This window comes from Canis aureus, chromosome 6 (assembly GCF_053574225.1).
Source record: "Canis aureus isolate CA01 chromosome 6, VMU_Caureus_v.1.0, whole genome shotgun sequence".
NCBI classification, from domain to species: domain Eukaryota; kingdom Metazoa; phylum Chordata; class Mammalia; order Carnivora; family Canidae; genus Canis; species Canis aureus.
The window spans coordinates 66,448,590-66,466,911 of NC_135616.1; the positions used below are offsets into that span (position 1 = coordinate 66,448,590).

The 18,322-nt window shown below is 46.7% G+C and overlaps 1 long non-coding RNA gene across 3 annotated transcripts in view; it reads right to left on the minus strand.

Moving 5' to 3' along the window:
* Window positions 1–12,901, minus strand: part of LOC144315242 (uncharacterized) — a 35,757-nt gene extending 22,856 nt beyond the window's left edge. For 2 of the 3 annotated variants that reach the window (XR_013380990.1, XR_013380989.1), the window contains exons 1-2: window positions 12,704–12,901; window positions 11,763–11,857 (exon numbers count right to left, since the gene is read on the minus strand). This is a non-coding gene — a long non-coding RNA (uncharacterized LOC144315242). The remainder of the gene's footprint in view (window positions 1–11,762; window positions 11,858–12,703) is intronic. The other variant, XR_013380988.1, reaches the window with a different exon arrangement.
* Between the last annotated feature and the right edge of the window lie 5,421 nt (window positions 12,902–18,322).

Genomic DNA, 18,322 nt, shown 5'->3' on the forward strand with positions numbered 1-18,322 from the left:
GCCATCATATAGTACATCATTAGCCTCAGATGTAGAGTTGAATGTTTTGACTAGATCACTCCAGTCATGTGAGGAAAATGCAAGTAAACTTTAAATCAGAGCAGAGGAGGTTTTGGGTAGGCAGACAAGAAGGCTTTCTGATAAACAGGACCAGCTGAAAAGGGGCTTGCTAGAAATCTCTATTTTTTTGCAAGAAATTTAAAATAAGATGGAACCATCTATCTAAAGTGGTTTATAATTGTCTTACCTTGGAACAATAGTCTAATTCTGGGTCCTGCATGAACTGTACCTCAGCTGAGTTTTTCAATTATATAAAGCAGAGAAAATATCTACCTGTTCTGCCTTTTTTAATTAAATAAAAGAGTAAATTTTTTAAACTTTGGAAATATTTTAGTTATTATTATCCAACTATATGCTGAGGGGTTTAGTGTGAAACATGCTCTGTAGGAATACAACGCTCTTTTTTCTGAAAGTAGCCCTCGCTTCAAGGAGCCTACACTCTAATTTGGGGAGATAGGACAAAATGACGTTAAATGTTAACAGTCTGGTACTCGAATTTCAATTCAAGACCAACAACAGGAGAAAACACCATAAGGTGACATATGGAAACTCACAAACTGGATTTTATTTTATTTTTTAAGATTTTATTTATTTATTCATGAGAGTCAGAGACAGAGAGGGAGAAACAGTATCCATGCAGGGAGCCCAATATGGGACTCGATCCCAGGTCCTGGGAATACGCCAAGCCAAAGGCAGATGCTCAACCACTGAGCCACCCAGGTGTCCCATGAGCTGGATTTTAAAGAAATATCCAGCACTGTTGGAAGTGGGGAGAAATCATGCCTGGCTGCACCTGGACAGAAGAGCTTCAGGAGCAGCTGGTTCAGGTGGGGGCCTTGGAGCCCCCCGCAGGACTGGAAAGACACTTCTGAGTGGGATTGGGCTAGACCCAAGCACCAACTGCAGAAAGTACAAGGGTGTTTGGAGGAATCCTGGACACACTCCTATCTAGTCACTGATTGTAACAAACATATCCCCAACACATGTGTATTAGCATACGTAGTGCCAGATCTGAGTTTTGTGACACCTGAAGCAATTTTTGTGCCCTTTGCAAGAAAAAGAACACAAAAATATCTAAGATAAAATCAGGTATTAAGGAGCACATTTACTTTGAATAATAAATAATAACAAGTTATTTGAGAACTTTTCTACCAATATCTCCTTAAGCAATTTACTAGAATGCTTATATAGAAATTACTCTCTCCGTTTAGAACATTCTTCAACTCCCAGGGCCTGGAGCCTCAGCCTTATAAATTCCATATAAATCTGCCCCTGAGCACAAGCAAACTAGTGATTGAGTTGGATTTAAGTTCCAGAGAACAGAAGAAGCTGGTAAGTTTGTGGTACAGCTCCTGGGGATGATCACCATGCCCTGCTGGCTAGTGAAACACAGAGAACTGTTACTGATACTACCAGGCATAGGAACCCTTCCAAAGCATCTGTGCATTTATATTGTGGGTGGACCCTTCACATGAGCCTTAGCCTAGCCCACAGTGCAACAAGGGGGCTCATGTGTACAAGCTGTGCTTTTGAGTAACAGCTTTGGTGACAAAGCTGGGGTGCTCAGCAAGCCCAAGAGGCCTAGCATATGAATTCACTGATTACTTTTAGTTATTGGTAAATCTGTGCTGGTTCAGACATGATGGGATCCAGGTTCTCTAACCAAGCATCTCGCTCTACCATGCCCAATGTATCATTTATGCTGTGTAAACTGGGATCCAAATTTGTAAGAGGATCCTTTTTGACTCCCCAACCATGGCTGAAACTCTATAATTTCCATAGGTGTGCCTCCTGACTCAGAGCAGAGCTGGGGCAGATGTGAAAGGATATTCCCCAGTTTGAGAGACTTATCAACCATAAGTTATCATTAAAACTACAGTATCATAGACTGCTCCAGAAAGAACCTCAGAGGTCATTCAGTAGAGTGGGTTGCAAATGTTTGGTTGCCTTTTCTCCAAAAGAACTCTTACCTTGAAGGACAAATGTGCAGAGTGAGAACTCCCTCTATATCACTCCCATTCCATGTTCTTCCAAGTTACATTAAATCTGGCACTACGTCTTTGCTTATCATAATAGCTAAGGAGTGGGACACCTGGGTGGCTCAGTGGTTGAGCGTCTGCCTTTGGGCTAGACCAGGATCCCAGGATCCTGGGATCAAGTCCCACATCAGGCTCCCCACACAGAGCCTGCTTCTCCCTCTGCCTATGTTTCTGCTTCTCTCTCTGTGTGTCTCATGAATAAATAAATAAAACATTTTTTAAAATAATAATAATAGTAATAATAGCCAAGGACTCCAGCATCAATAATAGCCAGTCATTGGAGCACCCTCTCCTCCAACCCAACCCTTGGGTCACTGGGAAGAAGTCTCTTCCCTCGTCCCCTTTTCTACCATTGCTCCTTGCAAAAAGACCATGCTCCCCAACGCTCTTCTATTCCTAGACCCTGCTGTTCAGAGTGACTGATTCACCAAGACATTCCTGACCATAGAGACCCACCCAAGGTTATTCTCAAGGCTATATAGAATTGGTATCTGAAAACACAGCAGCCAACCACCCACCACTACCATTATGTCAGCATGCAAGACACAGGCCTCTACGCCTCACTTGCCCTTGCCAGCCCCTCTCCCAAGAAGGACCACTCTGAGCCCCAGACTCTCTCCTCTGTCCTCCAGTACTACCCACCTTCAAACAAAACTTAGGTTGGGCACAGTGGTCCTTCCTGTGCATGACTTTTTTTTTTTTTTGTCCTGAATCTCAAACACTGTTAACCGACCCCTAGGGCAAGGAAGCCAGAATTCAAGAATATGGGAGAAAATAAAACTCAATATCCTTATTTGGAATCTCTCATGACAGCCAGAACAGAGCACTAATTAAAAGATTAGCTAATACATCAACTGATTATCCCATCACCCAAATGGAATAAATAAAAGCAGAGCTGTTCTGGCAAAGAGGTCCATTGTGCTAGGCCCCCATTACCCATCATCCTTCTGATCCCTGAGGGTCAGTGGTTTGATAACTGGGTGCTACATAGCCCACCCCTGCTCACACACTGTCTTACAGATGAGGACATTTGAGTGTTTTGCTCAGAGTCCACCAGTTAGTGAGACCCTGCCCCAAGCAAGAGGAAATCTTCAGTGCTGAGAGGCTCTGTCAGTTGACACCAGCTCCCATACAGCAGCAGAAGCCCCTTCCTCCTCAGCAGGTCCCTGACTCCTCCCCAGTGACTCTCAAAGGAGCAAGGAGAATGAAGCAGCAGGACTCAGAAGTTGTTCCTCAGAAGCTACCACAGAAAACAGGCTCTTTTACCCTATAAATGACTTTTTTGGAGTTTTGGGGGTTTTTTGTGTACTCAGGATCTGAGCCTTTCAATTCTGAGCCTGCTGAATAATTGGAGATCTGAGAGGGACATAATCTGTGCCCCAGCTCACCTGGGAGAGAACAGGTTGAAACGTGTGCAAGCCACTCCAGGAATCTGCCAAGCAGAACCTCTCTTCCAGGAGCTGTCAGAAATGCCACCAGGAACTGGAAGACATTTACTTCATATGAAACATTGTTCCCAGGGGAAGGGAAGGAAACCATGTCAAGAGACCAGTACAACCAAATGTTGGCAGGAGCTGTGTTGTCTGAAAACCACTGTTGGATGCTTGGAATTGCTAATATAAATTCCAGAAAGTCTGAAGCCATTTGGCTAACAGGTAAGAATTTAAAGTAAATAAATATTTAGCTTTTGAGAAAAAGCATGAGAAAGCGTCAGTGTGGCAAGAAGATTATCAGTTGGGACAGTCTATGAAATGTCACAGTTACAGATAAATCAAAATGAAATTCTAAGAAGAATCTTAATCCTAAAGGTTTGATGGAACAAAGACTTATTTCTCATTTACAAAAAAGCTGCCACACATTAGGAGGCTCTTCTCCATCTTGCAACTATGTCCTATGGATACATGCTTTCAACAGAAGGGAAGAGAGGCAGAAATGGCTCCCATTACTTCCACTTTCCATCCATTGGAAAGAACCAGGCACATGACCCCAGTATAATTACAAGGAGGCCAGCATATTTCAGGAGTTCATGAGTATTTGATGACCATTAGTTATCTCAGCCATGTTAAACACCCACTTCTCTGCCCAATTGTCTGATCTTTCTCATAGAGGATTGGAAACCCCCCTCCCCAAATATTCCATTCATTTTCCTTTTGGCCAGAGCTGTTGTCAAATGTGAACTGAAACACGTGTCCTGGCAGGTTTACGTCAGCCCGGGTTTCACTAAAGCCCAGGTCAAAGAGCTGTAACATGACTTCTGCTTTCTTAAATTTCCTCATGGTGACAGTATATTCAAAAAAGTCTAGGAAATTGTGACTCATGATAGTTTGTCCACCCAACGAATGGTTATGGGACACTCACTGTGTGCCAGGCATTGTGCTCCATGCTAAAGATATAACAATGACTCAAATAGTCATGGTTCCTGCCCTCAGAGAGCTTAGAGTCTAGTGGGGTACCATCGAATTACTTCACAAATAGTTAATTACAAGCAAAACTGAGTGCCATGCAAGAATAGAATAGGGAGCCACATAGAATATAAAAGGACCCAATCTCACCCATGTGGGGTCAATGAAGATTTCTCTGAAGAAGTGATATGTAAGCTGAGTTCAGAAGAAGGAATAGGGGAAAGTAGGCTAAGGGGTATGAGATGAAGGGGAAAGTGTTCCAAGGGGAAGGCACAGAACATCCAAAGGCCCTGGAGTGGGAAGGAACATGGAGTGTTTGAGAAGTTTCAAGGTGGCCAGTGAGGCTAAAGCTCAGAAGGCAGGAATGCTGCCACTGGGTGCCACAAACCAAGGGATGTAATTCATGTGGAAAATCATGTGTTTTATTTTTAAGTGAGACTTTTGTTAAATTTACTTGTGTACAAAATGGTAGAGTTTGGGATTGGCTCTTTATTCACAAGTGGGGGGAAATGTCTATGGGTCCTTCTTAGTATTGGTACTAGATGGTTCACGTTCTGCCTGCCACCCACCCCACCAAGTCCCACATGGCCTTTCCACCAAAGTTTAGATCCCAGACAAGCTCTCAGCAAGGCTTCCAAAGAAAAATGTGCAGAGAAAAGACACAAAGTACCGGGGAAAAAAAGACTAAGAAAGTTAAGAAAGGCCTCCTTCATACTGCCAACTGCCTCTGATGGTTCAAATCCCATAAACATCTTTTCAGGGGAAAAAATGGTAAAAAGAAAGAAATTAGGGGTAGGCAGTTCATCAGAGGAAGCCAAGCAGAAGAGCCATTCCAATGCTCAGGAGACAGTGAGGAGCTAAGTGTAAAACAAGAGGGGACTGGGCTAGCTGGAGAGGACCCCAAATTTGGGAGCAACACACCTCAGCCTAGGGTCTGCCACACTGGCTCACTCTCTGAGGGTCTCTCCAGCCCCTTCCAGACTTCAAGGCCTGCCAGGCTCTGGCAAACTGTCCCCTGCCTAGATTTCCAGCTTCCTCCCACCCTGCGGCCCCCTACTTTCCCAGCCCTGAACACCTCAGACCTCCCCCAGTTCCTCACAGCATCTCCAAGCCTCTTCCCTGGCCCAAAGCAGCCCACCTTCCCCTTTTCCTCCTCTTTCCTCTCAGCTTAGCCTTCTCCTCTCAGGAGACCTTCCCTGACTCCAGACAGAGGCAAGTCCCCCACTCTAGCACCCTAGCGTTCTGCTCTTCAGCTAGGACCCTTTACTGCTTCACTTCTTCCCTCTCAGACCACAAGCACTACACCCCCCCTCCAAAGCAGGGGACTTAGACCTGGTTCACCACATCTTCCCCAGTGCCCAGTACAGGGCCTGACACATAGTAAGGGTTCAATCACGATTTCCTCAATCCTAATACAAAGCTAGGATTTAGGTATTTCAAAGCCGGGAGTTCTTGTCTGATTTATTCAAGTGCTATTTCCCTAGGCCTAGAACAGATATTTGCTGAATGAATGAATAAATGAATGAATGAATGACCTTCTGAGCCAGAAAGGACAACTTAGACACCTTCATTTTACAGGTGGAGAAACAGAGGCCCAGGGAAACCAAAGATCTGCCCACAGTCTTACAGCTCAAACAGTGGGCTGGGTTCCCAGTGCCAATGAGCGAAGTCATCTATAAAAAACACTCCGCCTGTCCCCTTTTTATAGAGGAAAACACATGCAGGTATTGATCCTTTCCAGAAGCAGCTGTCCAAGGTATTTATGTACAGATGAATGTATTTATTTGTTTATTCCCTATGCTGCTCTAAAAAGAATCGGAGGCAGTTTGCCCACTGCAGCTCCTGACAATGCTTTATTTTCCAAACTCAAGAACAAAACATGAAGGAAAAACAACCTGTTCAGAAGGAGGGGCAATAACACCTCACCCAGAACCAGTTTCCTTGGACAGAGCAGAAAAGCTCCAGCAGAGAGGGCTGTCTCTGTAATCAAATTACCAAAATTAGTGACTAAGAGGAACAGAGCAGATGTGGAAGATTTCAATTTTGCTGAAGGGTTTGGCACAATGTCTCAAGGAACTGAATTTGCAAAATTCTTGCGTAAGAACAGTGTCACGTGAAATGAAAATCTGGCAGGACCACAGTGGTGACAGCCAGACCCACCAAGTGATGTTGTGGTCATTGACACAAATCTTCTCCTCCTACTGATCTGTAAGGGGCGGCAGATGGGGCCTTAGGGAAGCTGCAGCCACCATGACAATGAGACACAGTGTATTTATATATAGAAGTTAATTTTCTAGGGCCCTTTCAGCCACACCATCTTATCTGATCCTCACCATCAGACCATCAGTAGAGGCTCAGAGGTTGCCTGGGTGGCTGGGCCTGGGTTAGGCAACTGCCTTCAGCTCAGATCTTAGTTTTGGGGTCCTGAGATCAAGCTCAGTGGGGAGTCTCCTTCTCCATTTCCCTCTGCCCCTCCCCCCAAATCATGCTCTCTCTCTCTTTCAAATAAACAAACAAAATCTTAAAAAAAAAAAAAAAAGAAAGAAAGAAAGAGAAAGAAAAGAAGGAAAGAAGGAAAGGAAAGGAAAGGAAAGGAAAGGAAAGGAAAGGAAAGGAAAGGAAAGGAAAGGAAAGGAAAGGAAAGGAAAGGAGGGGTGCCTGGGGGGCTCAGTCAGTTGAGCATCTGCCCTTGACTCAGATCATGATCCCAGAGTCCTGGCATCAAGCCCCCCCCACCTTTGGGGTCAGGCTCCCTACTCAGCAGGGAGTCTGCTTCTCCCTCTTCCCCTCCCTCCTGCTTGTGATCTCTCTCTCTCTCTCTCTCTCTCTCTCTCTGCCAAATAAATAAAGAAAATCTTAAAAAAATAAAAAGGAGGTAATGACATCCCAAGTTCATGGAGCATATGAGCGCCTAAAGCCCAGCATTGAGGTAAAGGTAAAAAACTCGTGGTTGTATAAAAGTCAAGGGAGTGGCTCATCCTGGGAAGGACATTTAACCTTCAGGACACAGGGCCACCATTTTTTAATGCCCACATGGCACTGTCACCCTGCTAGGTCAATTAGTCTCCCTACTGAGCATGTTTTCAGTGACCATTTCTTACAAAGGTCAGAGTAGACTCAATTAATGGGGAAAGAGAGTACAGGGGCTCATCTGAATCTAACCACAGAGGTTTCCCTAAAAAGCCCGAGGATTTTCATGAGCAATGTCATCCCGGTCAGTGCTAAGGACCAGGTGAATAGGTGCAGTCAGATCTCAAATGGAACTCCTAATGTTCTCCCAAAGCTGGGCTCCCAGCCATTGTTCTTCACCACAACAGATGCCACCTCCCAATTTTATAAGCAGAAACTTTGATCATCCTTGATACTTCCCTTTCCCTCCCTGCCAGATCCAGTCTATTACCAGATCCATCTGACCCCCTCCCAGTACTATCCAGGCCACCTTCTTTACCTCATCCCACTCCTTCTAACACAGTCCATGAAATCAAGCTTTGCTTGAGAAGACTCCAATAGTTCCTTACTGCTCTTCTCCTTCTCCCTCTTGCTCCTCCCAGTCTATCCCCCACACTGCCACCAGAGTGCGTACTTGAAAATGAAAATTTGGACATGTCCCTCACCTGCTTATGATACTTCCATAGCTCTCATTGCACACAAGGCCCAGTGTGGTCTGGCCCCTATCTGCCTTCCTGGCCTCTTCATTTGCTACCTCACCCCTCCACTCTCCAACCTACAGATGGAGTGGCCTTCTCTCTGCTCCTGGTTGGGGCTACATTCCCCCACCTCAGGGTCTCCATGTGTCTGCTCCTGCCATTCCCTGTCCCCACCTACCGCCACCAACCAGACTCCTAGTTATCTTCAAAGCACAGCTCAGATCCCATGTTCCAAGGAAGCCATCCTTCCTTAGCTTTCATGGCTGATCAGGTCCTCCTGACAGACACTGTCATAGGACCACATGTTTCACTTCTACAGCACCTGTCACTGTTTAAATCAAATAATACTCCATGACGATGGCCCATATTTGTTCATTCACTACTTTATCGCTAACAACAGGAACATTACCTGGCACGTGATCAGAACTCAATAGATGTTTTTTGTGGAAAAAAAAGTAATGAATGCAGCATGAACACAGCAGATGGGGAAACTGAGTCTCACTGGGATGAAGGACCTTGACAAAGGACATGAAATCTTCCAGGATTAGGTGGACCATGACATCACCCCACCTCTGGAGATAGATCTAGAGGACACACCTTCCTGAAATTAACTAAAATGTTTCTATATAACAGGATTAAAGGTTGGGGGAAGGAAACTTCAAATACACACAACACCAGACTTAGCTGTGGGAAGAACTAGCAGGGAAAAGCCCAGGTCCCCACCTCTTCTCAATTATCCACCCATCAAGGCTAAGTAGACCACGGAGGGATCAGACTGGGGCACTCAGGAAAGTAAAACAGCAGCTTTGGCCTACCATGGCAAAGAGGGGGCAAGTTGGTGGCGAGGGTGGCACCCTGGTTATGGAGTTGGTGAGCTCCCTAAAGCATCCTCTGCTCAGCAAATATGTGCTAAGGGCCTACCGTCCTTCTGGCTGAATGTCTTCCGTAAAAAGCAGTCTTTGACCTCATGGAGCTCAGAGTCTAAAGCAGAAACAGGCCTGTTAACACTTCATTGCAATCTAGTTTTAAGTGCTAGAATAAAGTACAAGTCAGGGAAGGGGCTGTTTAGAGAAAGTACCACTGGGAGCTATATCTGAGCAGGCAAAAAAAAAGTGCATCCCGTTCTCAGCATGCTCCTGCCACAGCCTAGGGCAGCTTCTGTTGGCCTACAATGTCACACACATACAAAACACCTAGAAGAGTAATAAGAGTCCCCAAGGCAGCCCCTCTAGCAGCCCAACAAAGACCAGAAGATTGTGGTGCCTCCTCTTCATATACATAGAGGTGAAGGAGAGTGAAAAGGCTACCCAGAGGAAGAAAACTAAGGACAAAAGTCAGGAGGACAGCAAGTCAGAGGACATGAAGCCAGCTGGACCAAAGGTCGGTCCACAAGGCTATCCTGGGTGGGGCCATGTCCCCCAAAATTCACGTCTACCAACAACCTCAGAATGTGACCTTATTTGGAAATAGGATCTTGGCAGATGGCATGAAGTTCAGACGTGGTCATATGGTATTCAAGTGGGCCAGAATCCTGTGCCCTTATAAATAAATACATGGAGACACAGGTAGAAGGCCACATGACAATGGAGGAAGAGATTGGAGCAATGCATCTGTACGTCTAGGAGCGCCAAGGACAGCCAGCAATCACCCGAAGCAAGGAAGAGATGAGGAAGATTCTCTTAGAGCCTTCTGAGGGACCACTGCCCTGTTAGCACTTTGATTTTTAGACTTCCAGCCTCCGGAACTATAAAAGAATAAATTTCTATAGTTCTAAACTACTGAGTTTGTGGTCATTTGTTATAGCAGTTCCAAGAAGTTAATCGATGTGCTTAGAAGACCAAATACGTAAAGCAATGGAGTGAACAGGGCTGTTGTCAGAAGTGAGCCCCAAAGTGGACCCAGCTGCAGAGCATAGCCCACAGAAAAAAGGGCAGCAGTTACTCAGCTGCATTCAGTTGCTGCCAAGAGGAAATGATGTTGCCAAATATGCCAATTTTTCCAGATTTGGGGAAAATCCATACTTTTGTATGAAAACTCTGATTTTCAAATGTTAAGCCAAATGCCTTTTTAAATTTTGTTTTGTTCTTATTTCTTGCTTTTTTGAGTCAGTGTGGGCCAGATAAGGCGAGACCAATCTCCCCATTTTGCAGATGAGAAACTGAGACCCAAGAGACAACGTGATTTATGTCAACAACTCAAGCAAGAGCTAAGGCTGAAACCAACGCTGCCATCTACTACGCTGCACTCCTGCCCTCCACCATGCCACAGAGCCTTCTCCCCCTGGAGCAGCAGTGACGGCTCGCTCCACTCAGGATTCACAGCTCTCATAAGAGAGGCGACTCCTGGGCTGGAGGGCATAGCCACAGGCCAAAAGCTGCCTTCATCGTCCCAGCTGCCATGGGAGCCAACAGTCCCTGCCAGCCTTGGTTCCTAAGAAGGAGCTGCACGGGCTTACAGCGGGGAAGTCTCAGTCACAGAGAGAGAAGGAGAGGAGTCAGGGCCTGCAGAGGCATGGGATGTGGGGACAAGAGGGGCATGCTCAAGTGTCACATCTCAGGAGGTGATAGGAAGAGCCTTCCTTGGCAGCCTCAGTGATTCTTCAGCAACGGGCGTTTCCCACCAGGTGATGGAGCAGGCCAACCAGATGGGGAGAGTCTGCAGTGAGCATGAAGACATCCAAGCAAAACAGTCATTGCTGGAGAAAAAGAGTGGCAGCAAAACAATGCCAATAAGATGCCAGGGCAGGCAGGCCTAGAAGCACATCAGAAGCGTGGTGGCACCGACTCTCCCCAGAATGCCATGCCTGTTTGGACAGATTTTTGCTTTCTGATACGTGTTCCAAAAGCTCTTGGAAATGAGGAGAGAGGCCTATCCGGTCCTGTTTGGACAGTGCTGGGTATGGTACCAAATGTCGACAGCCCCTGCAAGCTGTTCCCTTGTGCCAACGAAGATGACAGGGCCAATGCCAGAGCTACACGCTCAGAGATCTCACACCATCATGCTCTGAGCAGCATCTTCTCTTGTGTGAAAGGGAAAGTTTCTTGGGAGAACAGGAGAGAAATAAAGACAGCGCTTTTTTTCATGGTGTTTTTGGTTTGGGTTTTTTTACCCCTTGACAAGGTGCAAAGGGACCTTTGGAAAAAGTTTTTCATTAAGACCAACAGTGAAGTTCACAGCGCTGCTTGGATCTAGCAAGCCCATTATGCCATGCAGTTCACCGGCCCCTGGCCTCCCACCCTCCCTGGTCGTCACCAGTGGTCTTTTGCCAGGCTTGAGGCAGATGTGGGCAGCGGGGAGGTCTGTGATTCCCACCAGGACCGCTGACTGGTGGAGACGCCCTCATGCCAGGGTGGCTTGGTGAGAGCCCCTAACACGCACACGTACGCACAGATGCACACACAAACACCCTGCCCACACAGCAGCAATTAAACACAAGAAACAAGGATAGGTCCGAAAGGACAGCAGCTCCCGTGTTAAAACATGAGCAATATGCAGAGGCACGCCTCTCTGCCAAGCCCTAATCCCCCTGGCATCTGTGCCCTGCTATTTGCATAAGTAAATGGCAGCTCATTAAGAACACATTAGTAGCTCTGTAACCATGTAAGGAAACCAACCTAGTGAACTCAAAGCCACTGGAGATTTCTCTAATTCAGTTTTGCAGCCTTGGATGCATGAAACAGAGTCTGTCATTCACCGTCTGTCTGTCCAGCTAGAAAACAAAGAATAGACCCTCATGGAAACACAGAAAAGACTTAATAAATATTTGTTGAAGAATGAATAATGGTAGGCCAGGTTTGCAAAGGGCAAATCTTACTAAAAATAGAGAAATGTTTGGACTGCCCTGGTTTGAGGAGACATTTCTCCAGTGTCTGGCTATCCACTGAAGGCTCCAGAACAATGGTTGCAAATCAAAGTCCTGCATCAGATCACCCCTTAGCTTATCATCAGAATCATATTGCCTGTGATGGCTGATTCAGGAAGTCACAGACCAGGCCCAGGAATTTAGACTTTTAAAATGCCTCCCAAGTGGGGACACCTCTTGATTTTGACTCAGGTCATGATCTCAGGGTCATGAGATCAAGCCCCACCTCAGGTTCCTCACTGGGCCTGGAGCCTGCTTAAGATTCTCTCTTTCCCTCTTCTCTGCCCTCCCCTGCTTGTAGTTCTCTCTCTCTCTCTCTCTCTCTCTCTCTCTCTCTCTAATAGATAGATAATAAAATGCCTCCCAGGGATTCTTATTTGCTCCCCTGTTTGAGAGCCATTGCCATGGAGCCCTCCTTATGGTTGGCCCAGTGCAAAACGGGCACCACCCAGGAGCCTACGAGAAACACAGTCTCAGGCCCCAGGAAGACCTGCTGAGTCAGAACCCGCATTTTAACAAGCACGCTGGTGATTGCCGCATAAAGTTTGAGGAGCATCATTCTAGAGGGTGCTAGGGTGGACTCTGTGTGAGCCAGGCCGCGGCCCTCTTGCAGACGTGCAGTCTCCTGTCTGAGCCTGGCCTGTCACCAGGTGTGTGATCCTTTCTTTGCTCACGGCCTCAAGTCTCACCCACCTGCAGGGTGTGGAGGTTGTACTGGATGGCCAGCCTCAGAGGTCCTCCATTCCCAGGGGTTCCAGGACGTCCAGATCCAGGAACCTGCTGGAGCCCGGTGCAGACGTCAGCCCTCCACGTCTCCCACCGCACGGAGACCCAGGGGGAGGGCTGCTTTCAGAAGCACAGGCAAAAGCCTGGGAACCAGAGGCCTGAGCTCATTTCTCCGCTTCAGTGCGCAGGGCCCCGGTGCCAGGAAAGCCGAGTCAGCAGATCCCAGGCCCGCAGTGACCTGGCCGGGCCTCTGAAGCCGCCCAGGGCGGGCTGGTTCAAGAGCATTTGGCACCTGTCTCCAGTGCCCCCCGGAGCTGCCGGTGCTTTTACTAGTCTAGGTGGGCAGCCCAGGAGGGCGCAACCTGCTGACCTGTGGTGCAGACAGGCCAGGCCCTGCGTCTGCCAGGAAAACAGCTACCCGCGGCCCTAACGCAGGCCTCCACACTGTCGCCAGTAAGGCCATTGCGGATTTTCTCAAGGGCTGGCCCTCTGAGCCCCAGGTGGTGCCACACCCCGGCTCAGGAGGACCCCCACACCGCTGGGGAGCGAGACACAAGGCAGAGGCCCCAGAAGCTGAGCAAGTGCCAATTGTGTGGGTATTTGTAGCCCGATCCCTCTGGAAAGGCAGCTCATGAGGTCCTATGCAGCGCTCTCTTTCACTCCTGTCCCGGGAAGAGCGGGTGTTGCCCGGGTAACCCGCGGGGTGGCCCTGCTGCTCTGGGGTCACCTGTATTACCCCCACAGGTACCTGGCACAGGGACCTGGGCACCCTCAACTTCCGGCCCTGGCCTCCTTTCTCTGAGCTGAGTCTCCCCAGAATGGGGCCCGGAAGGCTCAGGGATGCAGGAAGCGTGGGCAGTCCTGGCAGCTGCCTCCACGGGAGACCCTGAGACTTCAGGCTTTCGAAGATGTCTATGCACACACTTAACGCATTAAACGTGTGAAAACAACACGCAGTTAAATACGCACTGAAACAACACATAGTGCCTACTTCAGCTCGGGCTTTACATTTGCACGGAATCCCCACTTGCAGAAAACTGGTTTTTCAGCTTGTTGAGACCTTAATTATTCATGGGAGGTGATTCTGCAGGGGTAGGTGGTTGTTCTCCTCCTGCTCCTCCCACTTCTCCTCTTCCTCCTCCTCTCCTTCCTTTTCCACCCTCCTCCTCCCCTTCCTCCTCCTCCTCCTCCCTCCACTTTTCCAAGACCTTCTCCTTGAAAGGGGACCAGGGCAAGGGGCCAAGTGTTGCTCTGAGTCCCACAATTACTAGGCAAGTGGCACTTGCTCCTCTTTATATTGCTCCTTCACTTTCAATCAGGTGCCTGGTACAGTTGGGCCCTGAAGCTCCAGGTCATTCCCCTTGCACACCTACCTCACACCTCTGCAATAATGAACCTGAAGTGATGCCAATGGGCTGTTAGTGAGCCTGCAGCACAGACACGGAAGGCCAGGCAGCTGAGCCTGCCCCAAACCCCAAGCTGGGGAAATGGATCCCCTTGGGCCAAGCAGCCCCAGGGTAAAAGGTGGATCTAGCTGTTGGACCAGCTGAAGAAGAAATCCGCATCATCCCCACTCCATCAGCTGCATAACACTCTTGAGGCTAGTCCCTTGAGAGCCTGAGAACACAGAATATAGTAACAGAACACACCACAAAATCTTCAGTATAATCACACTGATTTTCTTTTATTCTTTCATGATGAAAAGAGCTCTGTGGGATTTTTTTCATGGTTATATTAACAATACCTGCTTATTGTTTGAAAGTAAATTTAAACATTTTGGGTGGGGGATGGATGGGGAGGAGTCAGGATCCCCTCCACCCAGATAGAACCCCTGCCTGCCTTCCATGGCCAGCTTTCACGCACTCCACACTTCTTGCATTCAGACCCGTGAAATTTCACATAAATGGGATTATATGACAGTATTGGAGGTTCCTTTTCCTCTCTGTGTTAAAGAGTATTTGGGAGTTGACTTCACTGTCTTTTCATCCAACCTCCCTCCCCAGGTACCCAGCATCAACATCCTGTCGTATGAGACAGGTTTGGATGTGAGCAAGTCCCCATGCTCATCCATGCTCGTATCTGCCTTGAAGGTGTCCTCCCCTGCTCCTGGGGACCACCTCACCACACTCCCAGAGCTAAGGCCCAAATTATTTCAGTCTCTGTTCAACAAGCCAGGGAAAGTGATCTTATAAAACCCTCAGTCATGTCTGTACTAGAAATGGTCCAACGGCTTTCCATCTCTCATCTAGATAATAACAGAAGCCTTGAAATAACCCACTCCTGCATGAGCCACTCTCTCTCTGTGTCATCTCCTACCAGCCTTCTTTCGTACCCTCTCTGCACTACTGGCTTCGCCTGCCCCTGAGTCTTTGCACCTGCCATGTCCCACTCAGCCTGACCCACTCTTTCTCTAGGTATTCATAAGTCTCCTTTTCTCACTTCCTTCTGATCTTCATTTTAATACCAACGTCTCAATGACACCTTTATTTGCCACTCCATTTAAACCTATACAATCTTCCCCCAACACTCCTTTTGCCTCCTTTGTTTTTCTCCAGACATCTTTCTCCAGCCAACATGCCATATATTTTACTTGTGATCCATGTCACCCCACCAGGAGGCAAACTCGGTTACAACAGAGTTAATGATTCCGTTTGTGCGTGGCTGTATCTTCAGCACCCAGACAGCACCTGCCAAAGGTAAGTGCTCAGTAAGTATTTGTTGAATGTGTGACTCAAGGGATCTTCAGGGTTAGACAGGGGCCTAGATAATCAACAAGCACTTGTTCAGTGATTATAAGTTCCTCCTCCAGCTACACGTTTAAGGGTAATTGGTTCCATGAGCCTTGCTGTTCACAAGAACAGGCAAATGACTTTTTATTTCTAGGGTACGCCCTCAGCTTCTCAGACTCCAGAAGCTACAGGTCACTCCTCTCTGGCTGAGTTAATAGTCCAGATGCTCCAATATGGGCTCAGAGTACCCCTGCCTCTGAGTCCTTGAAAGGGTTTCCAATGGGCTTCCCCATCAGTGTTCTTCCATCAAGCACCCCACCCCCATACCCTTGCATAACTGTGGCTTCTGTATCTTTCCGTAAAACCAGTCAGTCTTTCAGCTCAACCTTGGCTTGCTGCTGTTAGTGGTCCGATATCATGGGTATCCTGGAGCAGCTCACTATACCCTGTCCCTGACTACAGAGAGTAATCCAGAAATGTCAGCCTCCTTCCTAGGGCACAGAGGAAGTGACTACAGCAGACAATTTGAACCTGTTGGTGGTTGGTTTGTCTTATGTTTTGGTTTGTGTCTATTTGACTATTAATTATTATTATGTAATATGGACTATCCTGTAAAAGCTTATTACTTGGGTAACAGAGGCAACAAATGTATGAAAGTTCAACCTCTTTTGAATTGTAATCTGTTCTACAATTAACTTGTGGAGAGTGGTGGGACTGGGGGTATGGATGGGGAGATAGTTGATCAAGGACTCCTTTGCCCTTGTTTTGAGACCTTCTGACATCTGGCGAAAAAGTCTGTCTATGGAAAGAACACACATACAAAGAGACACACAGGGAGACACACATACACACACACAGCATTCACAACCCAGATGGCAGGAGCCTGAGTGCCAAGCTGTCTCTGGCAAAAGGCTGCCTGCCTCCACTCACCCACTATATCCAGGAGCAGAAGCACAGGAGACTACAAATTTCTAAGTGCTACCCTTGACCTTGCTTTTGGAACACCCTCTAGAAGTAGACATGTATTCTGACTGCCACCATGGCCCATCCAATTTATCCTCCCTGACTCTCTCCACTGCCTCCTTGGAGAAGGAAGACCAGCCTCCTCCCAAAGCCTTCTACCTTCTTCTTCCAGGGAAAAGCTGCTCAGACTTGTCAACAGGGGATCAGGAAGGGAAGAAGACTAAGCCACCCTACAGTGTGCAAATCCCTGCCAGCCGACAGGCAGATGGCTCCCTCCATCACAGGAAGGGGTGGGTGGCCAAGGTGGATGTGGGCCCTTTAGTCAGTTCAACATTTGGAGGATTATCTTCTCCCGAGGTGCAGCAGGATTAAATTTTTAAAACTAAAATATAACTGATTTAGAATAAATGTGAAGGTGGGAGCACTGGTGAAATCTGTAGTTCTACCAGTTGTAAAATTTTTTCAATGTAATTATGTCTCTTTCAACTACACAGAGTAATATGAACTCTGGGCTAGACTTTATACATAAAACAGCTCATTTAAAACAAGCAGTCTGCAAGGTAAATATTACGATGCTATTTTATATTGATGAGGTAAGTGATGTTCATAGAGGTTAGAAGCTAACAGTGGATAAGTGGTATCCCTGTAACTACTTACATTGCATTAATCTCGGATGGATGGACGGACGGACGGATGGATGGATGGATGGGCAGATGAATGAACAGATTAGGAACAAAGGAAAAAACAACTCAACCACATAACTTCCCATTTCACGAAACTAATGAAATGGTGGGCTATTTAAAGGAATGAATTAGAATGATTACTAATTAGCATTTCAGCCATTGAGCGAAGAGGGAAGCAGGAAAGGGGGGAACTGCTATTCTTAGAATCTGTGCTCTGGAGCCAGACTGCCCAGGTTCAAACCTCAGACCCACCATTTACTAGCTGGATAACCTTGAGCTAATTAGTTAACCTCTCTGTACCTCAGTTTCCTTATCTTTAAAATGGGGATATTATGACTTTTAGTGTTATGGTGAGAATTAAATGAGTTACACAAAATAGTATGTAAAACATTTAGAACTTTGCCTAGCACCTAGTAAGTGCTCCATGAATGTTGCTATTGTTACCCACATTTTGTAGGAAGAAACTGAAGCCCAGGGAGGGAGGTGATTCTTATTCTGCAATTATTCCAATAACACCACTTTCCACATTGATTGTTGGCAACCCTTTTATCCGATCATGGTGCTACAAGACCATCTGAGCCAGCTCTAGCCAAATAATCTTCAGTTGTGGTGAGGATCTAGATTTTAAGGAAGGTCTAGATTTTTCAGATATAGCTATCCACGTAACTTAGACAGGTACACATTCATAACATTTACTCTGTCTTAGGAGTTGAGAGAAACTCCATAGTCACTAAAAAATAAAAAGAAAAAAGGAAAAAAAAAGATGGACCTGCATTATTTTTTTTATTTTTATTTTTTTTAATTTTTATTTATTTATGATAGTCACAGAGAGAGAGAGAGAGGCGCAGAGACACAGGCAGAGGGAGAAGCAGGCTCCATGCACCGGGAGCCCAATGTGGGATTCGATCCTGGGTCTCCAGGATCGCGCCCTGGGCCAAAGGCAGGCGCCAAACCGCTGCGCCACCCAGGGATCCCCTGCATTATTTTTAAACTGCTATAAATATGTGTTGGGTTAATGAATGTTATCTATTATATCATTTAAGACTCCTCATTCAAAGGCCATGATAAATTCTTCCCAGAATTCAAGGAGTTTATTTCTTCTGAAGAACTTCCTAAAATACATCTGAAATCCTATACCAGAAAACTTTGGAGCCAGATGCTTTTCAGAATTTAGAATCTTAGGAATTTTGAGAGCTTCTAGAGTGCAGATA